The following is a 16,371-nucleotide window of genomic DNA, read 5'->3' as shown; positions in this document are numbered from 1 at the left end:
TCCTTCTCAAACTCTTCCAGAAATAGAAGAGAAGGGAACTCTTCCAAACCAATTTTATGAGGCTGATATTCTCCTGATACCAAAACTAGGCAAGGATACCAGAAGGAAAGAAAATTACAGGCCAATATCCCTGATGACAACTGAGGCAAAAATACTCAAAAAAATATTAGCAATCTGAATTCAACAATACATTAAAGGATTCATATACTATGTTCGAGTAGGATTTATTTAAGGGATGCAATCAATGTGATATATCCCATTAACAAAATAAAGAACAAAAATAATATGATCATCTCGATAGGTGCAGAAAATGCATGGACCAAAATTCAACATCCCTTTGTGATAAAAACTCTCAACAAAGTGGATATAGAGGGAAGGTTTCTCAGCATAATAAAAGCCATATATGACAAGCCCAGAGCTAATGTCATACTCAACAGTGAAAAGTTGAAAGCTTTTCCCCTAAGATCGAGAACAAGACAAGGATACCCATTCTGGCTACTTTTATTCAACACAGTATTAGAAGTCCTAGCCAGAGCAATTAGGCAAGAAAAAGAAATAAAAGGTATCCAAATTGGAAAGGAAGTAAAACTGTCACTATTTGCGTTTGACATGATATTATATATAGAAAACCCTTACGACTCCAACAAAAATTGTTAAAACTAATAAATGAATACAGTAAAGTTGCAAGATACAAAATCAACATGCAAAAACCTGTTGCATTTCCATACACTAATAACAAACTATCAGAAAGAGAAATTAAGAAAGCAATCTCATTTACAATTACATCAAAAAGAATAAAATACCTAGGAATAAATTTAACCAAGGAGGTGAAAGACCTATACACTGAAAACTGTGACATTGATGAAAGGAATTGATGAAGACACAAATACATGGAAATACACTGTGCTCATGGATTGTAAGAATTAATATTGTTAAAATATCCATTCTACTCAAAGCAATCTACAGATTCGATGCAATGCCTCTCAAAATTGCAATGGCATTTTTTCACAGAAATAGAACAAATAATTCTAAAATTTGTATGGAACCACAAAAGACCCCAGATAGCCAGAGAAGTCTTGAGAAAGAAGAACAAAGCTGGAGGCATTATACTTCCTGATTTCAGCCTATATTACAAAGTGATAGTAATCAAAACAGCATGGTGTTGGCATAAAAACAGCCACATAGATCAACGGAATAGAAGAGAGAGCCCAGAAATAAACTCATGCATATATGGTCAATTAATTTATGACAAAGGAGCCAAGAATATACAATGGGGAAAGGACAGTCTCTTTAATAAATGATATTGGGAAAACTGGACAGCCATGTTCAAAAGAATGAAACTGGACCACTATCTTACACCATACACAAAAATTACCTCAAAATGTATTAAAGTGTTGAAGGTAAGATCTGGAATAATAAAAACTCTTAGAAGAAAACTTAGGCAGTAAGCTCCTTGGCATTGGTCTTGGTGATGATTTTTTGGATTTGACACCAAAAATATAGGCAACAAATCAAAAACAAACAAGTGAGACTACATCAAACTAAAAAACCTCTGCACAGCAAAGGAAACCATCAACAGAAGGAAAAGGCAACCTAGTAAGTGGGAGAGAAGATTGTAAATCATATTACTGATAGAGAGTTAATATCCAAAATATATAAAGAACTCACACAACTCAGCAAAAAAAGACAACAGTTCCGTTAAAAAATGGGAAGAGGATCTGAATAGACACAGAGATGGCCAACAGGAACACGAAATGATGCTCAACATCATTAACCATCAAGGAAATGCAAATCAAAACCACAATGAGCTATCACTTCATACCTGTTAGAATGGGTATTATCAAAAAGACAAAACATAACAAGTGTTGGCGAGATTGTGGAGAAAAAGGAAGACTTGTGCACTGTTGGTGAGAATGTAAATTAGTGCAATGTTCTTTGTATATTTTGGATAACAGTCTTTCATCAAAATAAGTCTTTTACCAATGTTTTCTCCCAGTCTGTAACTTATCTTCTCATTCTCTTGATATTGTCTTTTGCAGAGCAGAAGTTTTCAATTTTGATGAAGTCCAGCTCATTGATTTTTTTTTTTTTTTTTAATGGATTGTGCTTTTGGTGTTGTATCTAAATAGTCATCTCCATACCCAAGGACATCTAGGTTATCTCCAATGTTATCTTCTATGAGTTTTGTAGTTTTGAATTTTACATTTAGGTCAATAACCCATTCTGAGTTAATTTGTGTGAAGGCCATAGATTTGGGCCTAGATTCATTTTTTTTTTCCATGTGGATGTCCTGTTGTTCTAGCATCATTTATTGAAAAGTCCGTCTTCTCTCCATTGCATTACTATTGCTCCTATGCCAAAATCAGTTGACTATATTTATGTGGGTCTATTTCTGTTCCACTGATCTACTTGTCTATTCTTTCATCAATATCACACTGTCTTGATTACTGTAGCATTATAGTATTGCCTCGATGTTAAGTAGTCTCAGTCCTATGACTTTGTTGTACTTCAATATTGGGTTACCTATTCTGGGTTTTTAGTCTCCTTATAAACTTTAGAATTAGTTTGTTGATACCCACCAAATACCTCTCTGGGATTTCAACTGAGATTTCCTTGAATCTATAGATCGAGTTGAAAAGAAGACATCTTGACAATATTATCTACCTTTCCATAAACATGGAATATTTCTCCATTTACTTATTCTCCTTTAATTTTATTCATCAGAGTTTTGTAGTTTTCCTCATATAGATCTTGTACATATGTTGGTAGATTTTATGCCTAAGTATTTCATTTTTGGGGGTGCTAGTTTAAATGGTACTATTTTGAATTTCAAATTCCACTTGTTCATTGCTGGTATATAGGAAAGCAAATGACTTTTTTACGTTAGCCTGGTATCCTACTACCTTGCTATAATCAACTTATTAGTTCCAATAGATTTTTTGTCTAACCTTTTGAATTTTCTATGTAGACAACCATGTGATCTGAAAACAGAGTTTTATTTCTCTTCCTAATCTTTTATTTCCTTTTTGTGTCTTATTGCATTACCTAGGACTTCCAGTACAATGTTGGAAAGCAGTGGTGCGAGAGGACGTCCTTGTCTGTTCCTGATTTTAGTGCAAAAGCTTTCAATTTCTCACCATTAAGTGCAATGTTAGCTGTAGGTTTTTTGTAGATGTTCTTTATCAAGTTGATGAAGTTTCTCTTTATTCCTACTTTGCTGAAAGTTTTTGTCATAAATGGATCTTGGATTTTATCAAATACTTTTTCTGCATCTATTGATATGATCATGTGATTTTTCTTCTTTAGCCTGCTGATATTATGGATTGTATTAATTAATTTTGAAATGTTGAACTAACCTTGAATATCTGCGATAAATTTCATTTGGTTATCATGTATAATTCTTGATATATATTGTAGGATTCAACTTAATATTTTGTTGAGGATGTTTACATTTAAGTTTATGAGAGATATGGTGTGGAGGCATTTTTCTTGTAATATCTTTGGTTGTGCTATAGGATAAGGTTGGCCTCATAAAGTCAGTTAGGAAGTCTTGCCTGTGCTTCTATCTTCTGGAAACGATTGTAGAGAATTATATAATTTCTTCCTTGAAAGTTTAGTAGAATTCATCAGTGAACCTATATGGGCCTGGTGCTTTCTGTTTTAGAAGGTTATTAATTATTGATTCAATTTCTTTAATAGATTTAAGCCTATTCAGATTGTCTATGTCTTCTTATGTGAGTTTTGACAGCTTATGGCTTTCAAGTAATTGATCCATTTCATCTAGGTTATCAAATTTGTTAGCATGGAGTCATTCATAATGTTCCTTTAATATCATTTTAATGTTCATGGGATTTGTAGTGATGTCCACTCTTTCATTTCTGATACTGCTGATTTTTGTCGTTTTACTTTTTTTCTTAGTTTGCCTGCCTAGAGTCTTATGGATTTAATTAATTTTTTTTCAAAGAACCGGATTTTGATTTATTTTTTTCTGTTGACTTCCTGTTTTTAATTTCATTGATTTATGCTCTAATTTTTATTATTACTTTTCTTCTGCTCACTTCAGATTTAATTTACTCCTACTTTTCCAGTTTCCTGAGAGGGAAGCTTAGATGACTGATTTTAGATCTTTCTTCTTTTCTAAAATATACATTCAATGCTGTAAATTCCCTCTAAGTACTGTTTTCTTTGCATCCCACAAATTTTGATAAGCTGTATTTTTATTTAGTTTGAAGTGTTTTGAAATTTCTCTTCAGGTCTTCTTTGACCTACGTTTTATTTAGAAGTGTGTTGTTTAATCTCCATGCATTTTGGGATTCCCGAGCTATCTTTCTGTCATTGATTTTTAGGTTAATTCCATTGTGGTCTGAGAGTAGACATTTTATGATTTCTATTCTTTTAAATTTTTTAAGATGTGTTTTATGGCCCAGAATGTGGTCTATCTTAGGTGAACGTTCCATGTGAGCTTGAGAAATATGTGAATTCCGCTGATGTGAGATCAAGTAGTCTATAGATGTCAATTATAGCCAATTGATTAATAGTATTGTTGGGGCCGGCCCGGTGGCTTAGAGGTTAAGTGCGCGTGCTCTGCTGCTGGCGGCCCGGGTTCAGCGGCCCGGGTTCAGACCCCGGGCGCGCACCGAGGCACCGCTTCTCCGGCCATGCTGAGGCAGCGTCCCACATACAGCAACTAGAAGGATGTGCAACTATGACATACAACTATCTACTGGGGCTTTGGGGGGGGGCAGAAAGGAGGAGGATTGACAATTGATGTTAGCTCAGAGCCGGTCTTCCTCAGCAAAAAGAGGAGGATTAGCACGGATGTTAGCTCAGGGCTGATCCCCCTCACAAAAAAAAAAAAAAAAAAAAAATAGTATTGTTGATTTCAGCTATGCCATTACTTATTACCTGCCTGTTGGAACTTTCTATTTCTGATAGAAATGTATTAAAAGTCTCCAACTATAATAATGGACTCATTTATTTCTCTATGCTGTTCTATCAGTTTTTGCCTCACGAATTTTGAGGCTTCGTTATTAGGCATGTACACATTAAGAATTGCCATGTCTTCTTGGAGTGTTGGCTTTATCATTGTTTAATTTCCCTCATTATTTCTGATAACTTTCCATGCTCTGATGCCTGCTGTGTCTGGAATCAATATAGCTACTCCTGCTTTCTTTTGATTAGTGTTAGCATGACATATCTTTCTCCATCCTTTTACTTTTAATCTTTGTGTGTCTTTATAAGTAAAATGAGTTTCTTGTAGACAACATATAGTTGGTCACGTTTTTTGATCCATTCTGATAATCTCTGTCTTTTAATTGGTGTATTTAGATCATTGACATTTAAAGTGATTATCAATATAGTTGGATTGTAATCTACCATATTTTTTACTATTTTCTTTTTGTTGCCTTTGTTCTTTGGCCCTATTTTTGTGTTCCACACTTTTGTGGTTTGTCTTTTGTGATTTTAATTGATCATTTTATATGATTTCATTTTGGTCTCTTTTCTTAGTGTGTCAATTAACTTCTTTTTAAAATTTTTTTAGTGGTTCCTCTGGAGTTTGTAATATACCTTCACAGCTAGTCCAAGTCTACTTTCAAATGACACTATAACCCTTCATGGTTAGTACAAGTACCCAGAATCATTGCTGTAATTCATTTTACTTTTACATAAGCATGTACACGTTACATGCTTATGCATTTATACATGAGCATTATATTGTGTATATTCTACATACATAAGCATACATAATTGAATACATTGTTGCTATTATTATTTTGAACAAATTATTGTCTATTAGATCAATTAAGGTTAAGAAGAATAAATGTTTTTATTTTACTTTCACTTATTCTTTCCCTGATGCTATTCCCTTCTTTATTTAGATCTGAGTTTTTGACCTATGTCATTTTCTTTCCCTCTAATGAACTTGTTTTAACATTTCTTGCAAAGCAGGTCTATTGGCAACAAATTCTCTCAATATCTGTCTAAGAAAGTCTTTCTCTTTCACTTTTTTTTTTTTAGTGTGAGGAAGATCAGCCCTGAGCTAACATCCATGCCAATCTTCCTCTTTTTGCTGAGGAAGACCAGTGCTGAGCTAACATCTATTGCCAATCCTCCTCCTTTTTTTTTCCCCTTTTTCTCTCCAAAGCCCCAGTAGATACTTGTATGTCGTAATTGCACATCCTGCTAGTTGCTGTATGTGGGAAGCCTCCTCAGCATGGCCAGAAAAGTGGTGCATGTGTGCACGCCTGGATCCAAATGCGGGCCGCCAGTAGCGGAGCGCGCACACGTAACCGCTAAGCCATGGGGCCGGCTCTCTTTTTCACTTTTGAAAGATCATTCTATACAGTACAGAATTCTAGGTTGGTGGTTTTGTTCTCTCAACACTTTAAATATTTAACTCCACTCTCTTCTTGCTTGTGTGGTTTCTGAGAAGTCAGATGTAACTCTTATGTTTCCTTCCCTATAGATGAGATATTTTCCACTCTGGCTTCTTTTAAAATTTTTCCTTTATCTTTGATTTTCTGAAGTTGAAATATGATATTCATTGAGTCAAGTTTGTTTTGTTTCACATTTATCCTGATTGGTGTTCTCTGTGCTTGCTGGATCTGTGGATTGGTGTCTGACGTTTTGTGGAAAACTCTCAGTCATTATTACTTCAAATATTGTTTCTGTGCCTTTCTCTCTTCTCCTTCTGGTGTTCTCATTATGCATACATTATACCTTTTGTATTTGTCCCACAGTCCTTGGATATTCTGTTCTGGGTTTTTATTTTCCAGTCTTTTTTTCTTTGTTTTTAAGTTTTAGAAGTTTCTATTGTCATATCCTCAAGTTCATAGATTTTTTTTCCTGACTTATGTTCAGTCTACTTATGAGCCCATCAAACCACTTTTATTTCTGTTATGGTATTTTTATCTCTAGCATTACTTTTTTGATTCTTTCTTTGAATTTCTATCTTTCTGCTTACATTATCCATCTTTTCTTATACATTGTCTACTTTTCCCATTATCTCTTAGCATATTATTCACAGTTTTAAAAAATTCATGGTCATAATTGCAAAATTCCTGACATATCTGACTCTTGTTCTGATGCTTGTTCAGTTTCTCTAAACTATGTTTTTTCCTGTTAATTTGGCTTGTAATTTTTTGCTGAAAGGCCAACATGATGTACTGGGTAAAAGGAACTGCAGTAAATAGACCTTTGGTAATGTAGTAGTAAGTTGTGGGGGGAGGCAGGCTTACGAGCAAGGCTCAGTCTTTTGGTGAGCCTGTGCCCCTGGTCTGTGAACTTCACTAGTGCTTCTCAATTTTTACCCCTTTAAGTGGTTCAGGATTCCTGGAGGGATCTGGAGTTGTGTATTTCATTTCCTCCACATAGAAGGCAAGAGGGAGCTGGAGTTGGGTATTTCTTTTTCGTCTGGTAGGTGAGGTTGTGATATAACAATATCAGGTTAGGCTCTGGTAAAATAGTTTCTCCTGAGGGCAGGCCTTGTTGGAAAAAGAATGCTCTGGCATATTTCAGAATGGTTACTTTCCACTTCCCACTGCCAAAAGCATGAGGAGAGTTTTCTTCAATACTCACTGTGAGGACCTAATAGAGTTTCTGGAGGTAAAACTCACAGAAGAGTGAGAGCCCTCCCTAAGACTGGGTCATCCTAAAGTTTATCTCTCAGGCATGTCTACACTGAGCCTCCAGCAATTCACCAATTACAGTTCAGGTTTTCCTACTCTGGATGATTCTTCTTGTGGGTTTCTGCTCCAGTAAATGCAATTTTCTGTCTCTCCAATTTTGGGGACAGCAGTTGTTTTTGTGACCTCACTTCTCTGACAGATTAAAGAAGAGTTGTTGATATTTGTTTCTTCAGCTTTTTACTTAAAATTTTTTAAATAAATTTTTGCTTTTGCTATCTTATTTTAAAGATGACTACATAAAGCGAAAATTATAAAATTGTCTTGGTGGGGTTATAGTATATGAAGATGTAACTTATGGCAACAATAGGACAAAGGAGGGGGGAGGTAACAGAGCTATATTGCAGCAAAGTTTCTGTATACCATTAAAATTAAGTAAGTATAGGGGCTGGCCCAGTGGCATAGCTGTTAAGTGCGCATGCTCTGCTGCGGCGGCCGGGAGTTCGGATCCCGGGTGCACACCGATGCACCACTTGTCAAGCCATGCTGTGGCAGTGTCCCACATAAAATGGAGGAAGATGGGCACAGATGTTAGCCCAGGGCCAATCTCCCTCAGCAAAAAGAGGAGGATTGGAGACAGATGTTAGCTCAGGGTTAATCTTCCTCACACTCACACACAAAAATTAAGTAAGCATAAATGTGAACTTCATTGTTTTAGGATGAGGTGCTAATTGTAATCCCCAGATCAGCCTCTAAGCAAATAAATCAAAATACATAATAAAAGGAAAAAAGAACTTAATATTGTACACTAGAAAGTATCTCTTTAACACAAAAAAACAAATAGCAAAATGACAGATATAAATCCCATCTTAGCAGTAACTGTAAAATGCAAAGAAACATTCTAATAAAAAGGCAGAGATTGACAACATAGACTTTTAAAACAAAACAAAACATGATCAAACTATATGCTGTCTATAGCATACATACTTTAGATTCAAACACACACACGAAATGAAAGTAAAATAATGAAAAAGATTTACCTTGCAAACAGAAACCAAAAGAGAGCTAAAGTGACTATATTAATGTCAGAAAAAGTAGACTTTAAGACTAAAATAATTATAAGGATACAGGGACATTATGTAACGATAGAACAATCCATCAGAAAAATATAATTATAGACACATGTGAACCTAACAACATAGTCTCTAAATACATGAGACAAAGAATAGAAGGGAGAAATAGACCATTCTGTGACGTTAGTTGGAGACTTTATTATCCCACTTAGAAATGGATATAACAACTAGGCAGAATACCAACAAAAAAACTGAAGACTTGAATAACACTATAAACCTCCTAATCCTAATTAACAAACATACAACACTCCAAACAACAGCATAATGCATTTTCTTCTCAAGTGTACATCTCCAGGTTAAACTTTATGCTAGGCTATAAAACAAGATGAAATATAATTTAAAAGATTGAAATAATACGAAGTATGTTCTCTGACTACAATGGAATCAAAATTAGAAACCACTAACAGACAGAAATTAGGAAAACTCACAAGTATCTGGAAATTAAACACTACAATTCTAGATAACCAATACCATAAGGAAGGAATCAAAGGGAAATTAGAAAATACATTAAGATGCATGAAAACAAAACACAACATACTGAAACTAATGGGGTGCTTCTAAAGCAGTGCCTGGAGAGAAATGTATAATTATAAACACTTATATTTAAAAATAAGAAAGCTTTCAAGTCAATAACCTAACTTTCTACCTTAAGAATTAAAAAATCAAAGTAATATAAAACAAGGAAAAATAAAGGAAATAATAAAGATTAGATAAGTGAAATAGGGAATAGACAACCACTGGAGAAAAGCAACAAAACAAAAAGTTGATTTTCAGGAAAGATTAAAAAAACATTGACAAAGCTATGGCTAGATAGATCATGGCAAAAAGAGAGAAAACTCAAATTATTACAATCAGGAATGAAAGAAAGGACATAAAAATGACTTTACTGAAATGAAAAGAATTATAAGGGAACACAACATCTATGTGCTAAAAAATTAGATAACAGGCAAAATGAACAAATTCCTAGAAAGACACAAACTAGCGTTAACTAACTAAAAATGAAATAGACAATCTGAATAGACCTACAATAGGACATTAATTTGTAATCAAAAAGCCCCCCACTAAGAAAAGCCCAGGCCCAGATGGCTTCGATGATGAATTCTAACAAATATTTAAAGAATACAAATTCCTCACAAACTCCTTAAAATAGAAGTAGAGGGAATACTTCACAAATCATTTTATGAGGATGGTACTACCCTAACACCAAAACAAGACCAAGACATCAGAAGAAGAAAACTGCAGATCAATATCCCTTTGACTATAGAAGCAAAAATCTTGAACAAAAGTCCAGCAAACCCAATATGTAACGATTAAAAAAAGGATTATACTTGATTACCAAATAGGATTTATTCCAGGAATGCAAGGCTGGTTTACCATTTGAAAGTCAATCAATGTAAAGCAACATATTAGCAGAATAAAAGACAAAATTATATGATAATCTCAATAGATAAAAAATATTTGACAAATCCAACACCCTTTTGTGGTATTAAAAAAAAACAAGTCAACAAATTGAGAATAGAGGGCAACTTCCTCAGCCTGATAAAGTGCATCTAATTACACTCAGCTAACATTATAGATACGAAATGGTGAAAGATTGAATGCTTTCTCCCTGCATTGGGAACAAGCCAAGGATGTCTACTCTTGCCAGTTCCATGCAACATTATGCTGGAGGGTTTAGCCAGAGTAATTAGGCAAGATAAAGATTTGAAAGAAATAAGTAAAACTATCTCGATTTATAGATGACATGATCTTGTATATATAAAATAGAAAACCTGAAGAAATCCACACTAAAACTTTTAGGAGTAATAAACAATTTCAGCAAGTTTGCAGTATAAAATATCAATGTAAAAAAATCATTTGTGTTTCTATATCCTAGCAATGAACAATTAAAAAATTAAATTAAGAAAACAACCCTATTTATAATAGCATTAGAAAGAATAAAATACTTGGGAATAAATTTAACAAAAAATGTGTAAGACCTGTACACAAATCTACAAACATTGTTGAAAATTATTAAAGGAAATCTAAATAAATGGAAAGATATCCCACGTGCATAAATTGAATGACTTAATAGTGTTAAGATGGCAATACTTCCCTAATAGATCTACAGATTCAATGTATTTTTATAAAAATCTCAGCTGGCTCTTTTGCAAAATTTGAAGAACTGTTCCTAAAATTCTCTTGGAAATATTAAAGACTCAGAAAAGCCAAAACAGTCTTGAAAAGTTGGAGGACTCATGATTCTCAATTTCAAAAGTTAATAAAAATTACACTAATCAGTACAATGTTGTACTGGCCTAAGGATAAATAGATAGATAATGTAATATAATTGAGAATCTAGAAATAAATCTATTAATAAATCAATATGGTCAATTGATTCTGACAAAGATGTTAAAACTAATGAATGGAGAAAAAATAGTGTTTTCAACTAATTGTGCTGGGACACCTGGATATTACATGAAAAGAATTAAGTTGGACCCCTACTTCATATCACACACACAAAAAATTAACTTAAAAATGATCACAGACCTAAATGTAAGAGCAGAAACTATACACTCTTAGAAGAAATCATAGGGGTAAATCTTTGTGATCTTGGATTTAGCAATGATTTATTAGATCAGACATCAAACGAGCTAGTAACCAAAGAAAAATAAATTGGATGTTATTAAAATTAAAGACTGCTGTACTGAGAAGGACTCCAATCTGAAAGTGAATAAACATAAACAACCCACATAATTGGAAAAAATACTTGCAAATCATGTATCTGGTAAGGGTCTTGTCCCCAGAATATATAAAGAACTCTTACTATTCAACAATAAAAAGCCAAAATCTCATTTTTTCAAATGGGCAAAAGATTTGAATAAACATTTTTCTAAAGAAGATATGAAATTGTCAATAAGTAGATGAAAAGATGATAAACATTCTTAGTCATTCAGTGAAATGCAAATCAACACAGTAATGAGATGCCACTTTATATGCACTATGATGGCTATAACCAAAAGGACAGATAAGGACAAACGTTGGTGAGAATGTAAAGAAAATGGGAGCTTAATACAGTACTGCTGGGAATGTAAAATCTTGCAGCTACTTTGGAAAACAGTTTGGCAATTTGTCAAAATGTTAAACATAGAGTTATCATATGTCGAAGCAATTCCACTCCTAGGTATATACCCAACAGAAATGGAAACACATACACAAAAAGCAATTTATAATTGACAAAAGTGATAACAATAAAAATATCTGTCTACTGATGACATTTGTCAAACAAAATGTACATTATTTTGCAATGGAATATTATTCAGCAATAAAAAGAATGAAAAACTCATATATGCTACAGCATAGATGAACCAGAAATATTATGCTAAGTGCAAAAGTTAGTCTCAAAAGACCACAAATTTCATGATTCTATTTATATGAAATGTCCAAAGTAGGAAAATCCATAGTGTTAAAGTAATTAAACAAAGAGGCCTCTTGACTGGGGTGGCTCTAATGCCTTAGTAAGCTATGCCAGAGTCGAAGCACTCGAATCAAGAAAATGAAACTTAAGAACAACCGATCACAACCAGCCATCTTGGCTTTCCCAAATAAAGCAACTGTTTCAACTATAGCAATAAAATCATTTCCTTGCTTTCCTTCCACATCTTCTCTATAAAAACCTCTTTCCTAGGTCCTGCTCGTGGAGTGCCCCTAACAACTTTCGGTTTGGCACTGCCCAGTTCTTGCTGATGTATGCTCAAATGAACTCTTGAAAATTTTAATGTACTTCAGTTTATTTTTTAACAATAGAGACAGATAGTATACTGGTGGTTGCCCAGGTCTGGGGAAGAGAGAGTTTGAGGGGAAATCAGGAGTGACTTCTACTGATTAATGGGGTGTTTTGGGGGTATGAAGATATTTTGAAATCAGATTGTTGGTAATGGTTGCACAAAGCTGAATACACTGAAAACCACTGGATTGTAAAAAAAATTCAACATTTGTGCATTTTCATGTATGCAAATGTTATTTAAAACCCTTTTAACATATAATAATAATAATAAAGCAGGGAGATATGGAGTTGATGAAGGTATAGATGAAATATCATAATGTGAAATAGTGTGACTATATTTTAATAGCTTTCATCTTGCATAAAGTATATTACCTCCTCAAAAAAAAAGGGCTTTGGGAGTTATCATTATGATAATTAGATAAAAGATTGCCTGTGAAATAGCTAGGCAGATTTGCCCTGTGAATATTCAGAGCAGGTGCTTAAATGTTGCTTTCATGACAACAAATCCCCAAAATTGCAAAGTTAACACTTTCCTTGGGAGAGCTCTCCTAGAGAGATTGGGTGATGAGGACAAATACTGAAGCAGAACCCAGTCAAAATAATCCAAATTATCTTACTGGATATAAAGAACCTTTTTAAGAAAAAAAAATTTAAAAACCAACTAATTCCAGTGGAGAAATAGACAAAACCACTTCACCTTCAGAGTAAAGCTTTTCATAGTGAAGATGCAGTTGGAGAACCCCATCTGCTTGTCTGATTTCTACCCACTAATCCTACAGGACAGCTGGCTAGTTGGCATTCTCTACCTAAGAAATAGATAAAAAAGAAATCAGTGAAGTCGTTAAGATCACGTCTTAAGCTAGATGCCTCGATTCAACTCTATGGTCTGCTGCTTAACAGTCATGTAGCCTTGGGCAGATTCTGAATTCTGTATAATTTTCCAAATGTAAAATATAGTAATGATAAGGTACCAACCTTGTAGGGTTGTTGATAGTATTAAATGAGCTAACATTTGTGAAATGTCTTTGTGTAGTGAGAGCAGTATAAGTATTAGCTACTATTATCATTAATAATATTAACTACTTTTGAAAAATTACCCAAGTTTCCTATTAATAAATATCAATTACCAATCAAGGAGTAGCAGGCATTCATGGTAAACAAAGAGCATGAAAACATGAAAAACAAGATGAAAACATAACTAATCTAAAAATACTACATACAAAATTAGGAAACAGAAAAGACGGTAAAAATAAACACAGTTTATTTAGTATTCTCAGAATTTTCTTTTGTGAAAATAAAGAAAATGAAAAAAGCAGCTGTGCATAAATCAGGAAATAAGAAAGATTATATCCTTAAAATATGAATTCTGACGTTTTCATCAATAAAGTACTATATAATAAACACACGTCAAGGTTGAATCTATGATCTAAAAGATATAATTAAGGAAACAACCCAAAATATAAAGCATAAAGTATAAAGAGAAGGAAAACACAATAAAAAGATTACATAAAGTTTAGGACAGAGTCAGAAAATCCAATATTTTTCTAGTTGGAATTCCAGAAGGCGAGAACAATTCCAGAAGTTAAGAAAATCAATAGAAAAGAAGTAAAAGATTTTAAATTTTATATGTAAAATAAAATGAAGAAGAATATCCAAGAACATTTTGAAAAATAAGTACTTTAAGTTAGAGAAAGTAAACATACCCTACCAGATGTCACAACATGGTAAAGTTACAGTAATTAAAAATATGTGCTTTTGGTAAGAATAGAAAAATGCATTAATGGAACAGATTAGGTCTAGATAGAAAAGCATGTATAAATGGTAAAGTAGCATATGGTAACGATGTTATTAAATTAGCGATTGTATCACAATTGGCTACACATTTATATAGAAAAAGTGTGAAGCTTGACTTTACAACAAACATATGCCCATCCATATGCATAAAAATTAAGGTAGGTTTAAAATATACACACCTTTAAAACTATACACAATTGGAAGAAAATATGGAAAAATGAAACAATAGTTTATGGCTGTAAACTTGCTAAGCATGTTATAACCCAGAAACCATAAAGGCAAATATTGCTATATTTTACTAAACAAATATTAAAATTAGTGCATAGTAAAAGATACCATAAATAAAATTTAAGAAGGAAGAAGTATTCATGCATGTGTATGTACACACATACACACATACCCCACACACCAACTTTGATGTAAATATTCTGCTTTTACCCTCACACCAGCTGGCTCTTAAATTATGTGGAAATTAATGATCTGATAGGAATCCATTAAACTGAAGAGTGAGTTTCCTTAGTATCATGTACAATAAACACTCAGTTATGAAGTGTAATTTAATCGAATGCCAGGCAGAAACATTACGTACAAAATATTAATCCTATTGCCTAATATTCTACCCTTTGGAATCATAAAGGCTGAAAATCTTAATATGATTGGGTGGAGTCATGAATAAAGACTTAATCAATGACAGTTAATACATTTGGAAGTGTTATCTGGTGTGGGATACAAGATAAGCACCTAGCCTGAGAGAGGATGCTTATCTTTACCATCAAAAAGGAAGAATACACAGACACCATATAAAATCTCTACTTCAAATTTATGTGTAAAGTCAAGATGGTATGTACATGCCACTGGTGTGACTATCACTTTTGAGGATATTTGAATATGGCATTTAATTAATGCTAATACCACAAATACTATAAAGTCATTCATTCAATGAACAAATATTTATTGAACACGAACTGGGACTGCACTCTGTTAGGCACTATGAACTTAAAATAAGGAGGAGGAGAAGTAGGAGAAGAAGAAGAAGAGGAGGGGGGGGTGGGGGAGGAGAAGAAGGTGAAAAAGAAGGAGACCCAGAAGAGGAGGAGCGCTTGCAGCAGCAAAACAAAGGAGGAGTACTTGCTGTGGTTTATTTAGTGCCCACTGAGCACCAAACTCTATGACAGCTTTTGATGTACATCATCTCTAATTCTAAAAATAAACAAAAATGGTATTATCGGTATTATTATCTGCCTTTTGGAGGAGAAAGAACGAAAACTTTAAGGAAATGTTGTAAATGAAGGAGTATCACACAAAAGTGAATCCATTTGAGAGAGATGTACATGACTTAGCACAGGTATGTTTTACTAAAAATGTACACATTATTTTGGGGCCGGCCCAATGGCTTAGTGGTTAAGTTCACACCCTCCGCTTTGGCCGCCCCGGGTTTGCAGGTTCGGATGCCGGGCGTGGACATACGCACAGCTTACCAAGCCATGCTGTGGCAGGCGTCCCACATATATAAAATAGAGGAAGATGGGCACAGATGTTAGACCGGTGACAATCTTCCTCAGCAAAAAAAGGAGGCTTGGCAACAGATGTTAGCTTAGGGCTAATCTTCCTCACACACACACACACACACACACACACACACACACAATATATATATATATATATATATATATACACACATTATTTCATAACTGTATTTCCAGATGGGTAAAGCATTCAATATGATAGCTAATATTTGTTACCTTACATACTCATGTCAGCAAATACCCATCAGTAGGTAATGAGCCACAAGCAAGATTCAATGTCCATGTACCTGCTTTCTGAATAAATTCCTATTTTAACAGCTTTATTATTCTTATGGCTTGGTTTGCCACAAAGTTTTTGAATATTATTTATCCGTATTTTTTTTCAATTAAATTGTAGACCATTGAGTCAGTAAATTTTAAGAATTTTCAGCAATACACCCCATGTAAGCATTCATGAGTGTGTGTCCATCCACACACCAAATACAAACGTTCTTCACTCTAACAATGTATATAAATAATTATTCTAT

General features: G+C 33.8%; 1 long non-coding RNA gene across 3 annotated transcripts in view; it reads left to right on the top strand.

The window, feature by feature from the left end:
- LOC147916463 (uncharacterized) overlaps positions 1-3,163 on the top strand; it is a 255,346-nt gene extending 252,183 nt beyond the window's left edge. For 2 of the 3 annotated variants that reach the window (XR_015552927.1, XR_015552926.1), the window contains one exon: positions 3,050-3,163. This is a non-coding gene — a long non-coding RNA (uncharacterized LOC147916463). Of the gene's footprint in view, positions 1-2,039; positions 2,073-3,049 lie in introns of those variants that run through there. The other variant, XR_015552931.1, reaches the window with a different exon arrangement.
- The last annotated feature ends 13,208 nt before the right edge of the window (positions 3,164-16,371 follow it).

This window comes from Ceratotherium simum, chromosome 8 (assembly GCF_057802395.1).
Source record: "Ceratotherium simum simum isolate JZ-2026a chromosome 8, ASM5780239v1, whole genome shotgun sequence".
Classification (NCBI taxonomy): Eukaryota; Metazoa; Chordata; class Mammalia; order Perissodactyla; family Rhinocerotidae; genus Ceratotherium; species Ceratotherium simum.
The sequence above is the reverse complement of the archived record's forward strand: the minus strand, read 5'-3'. Positions and strand labels throughout refer to the sequence as shown.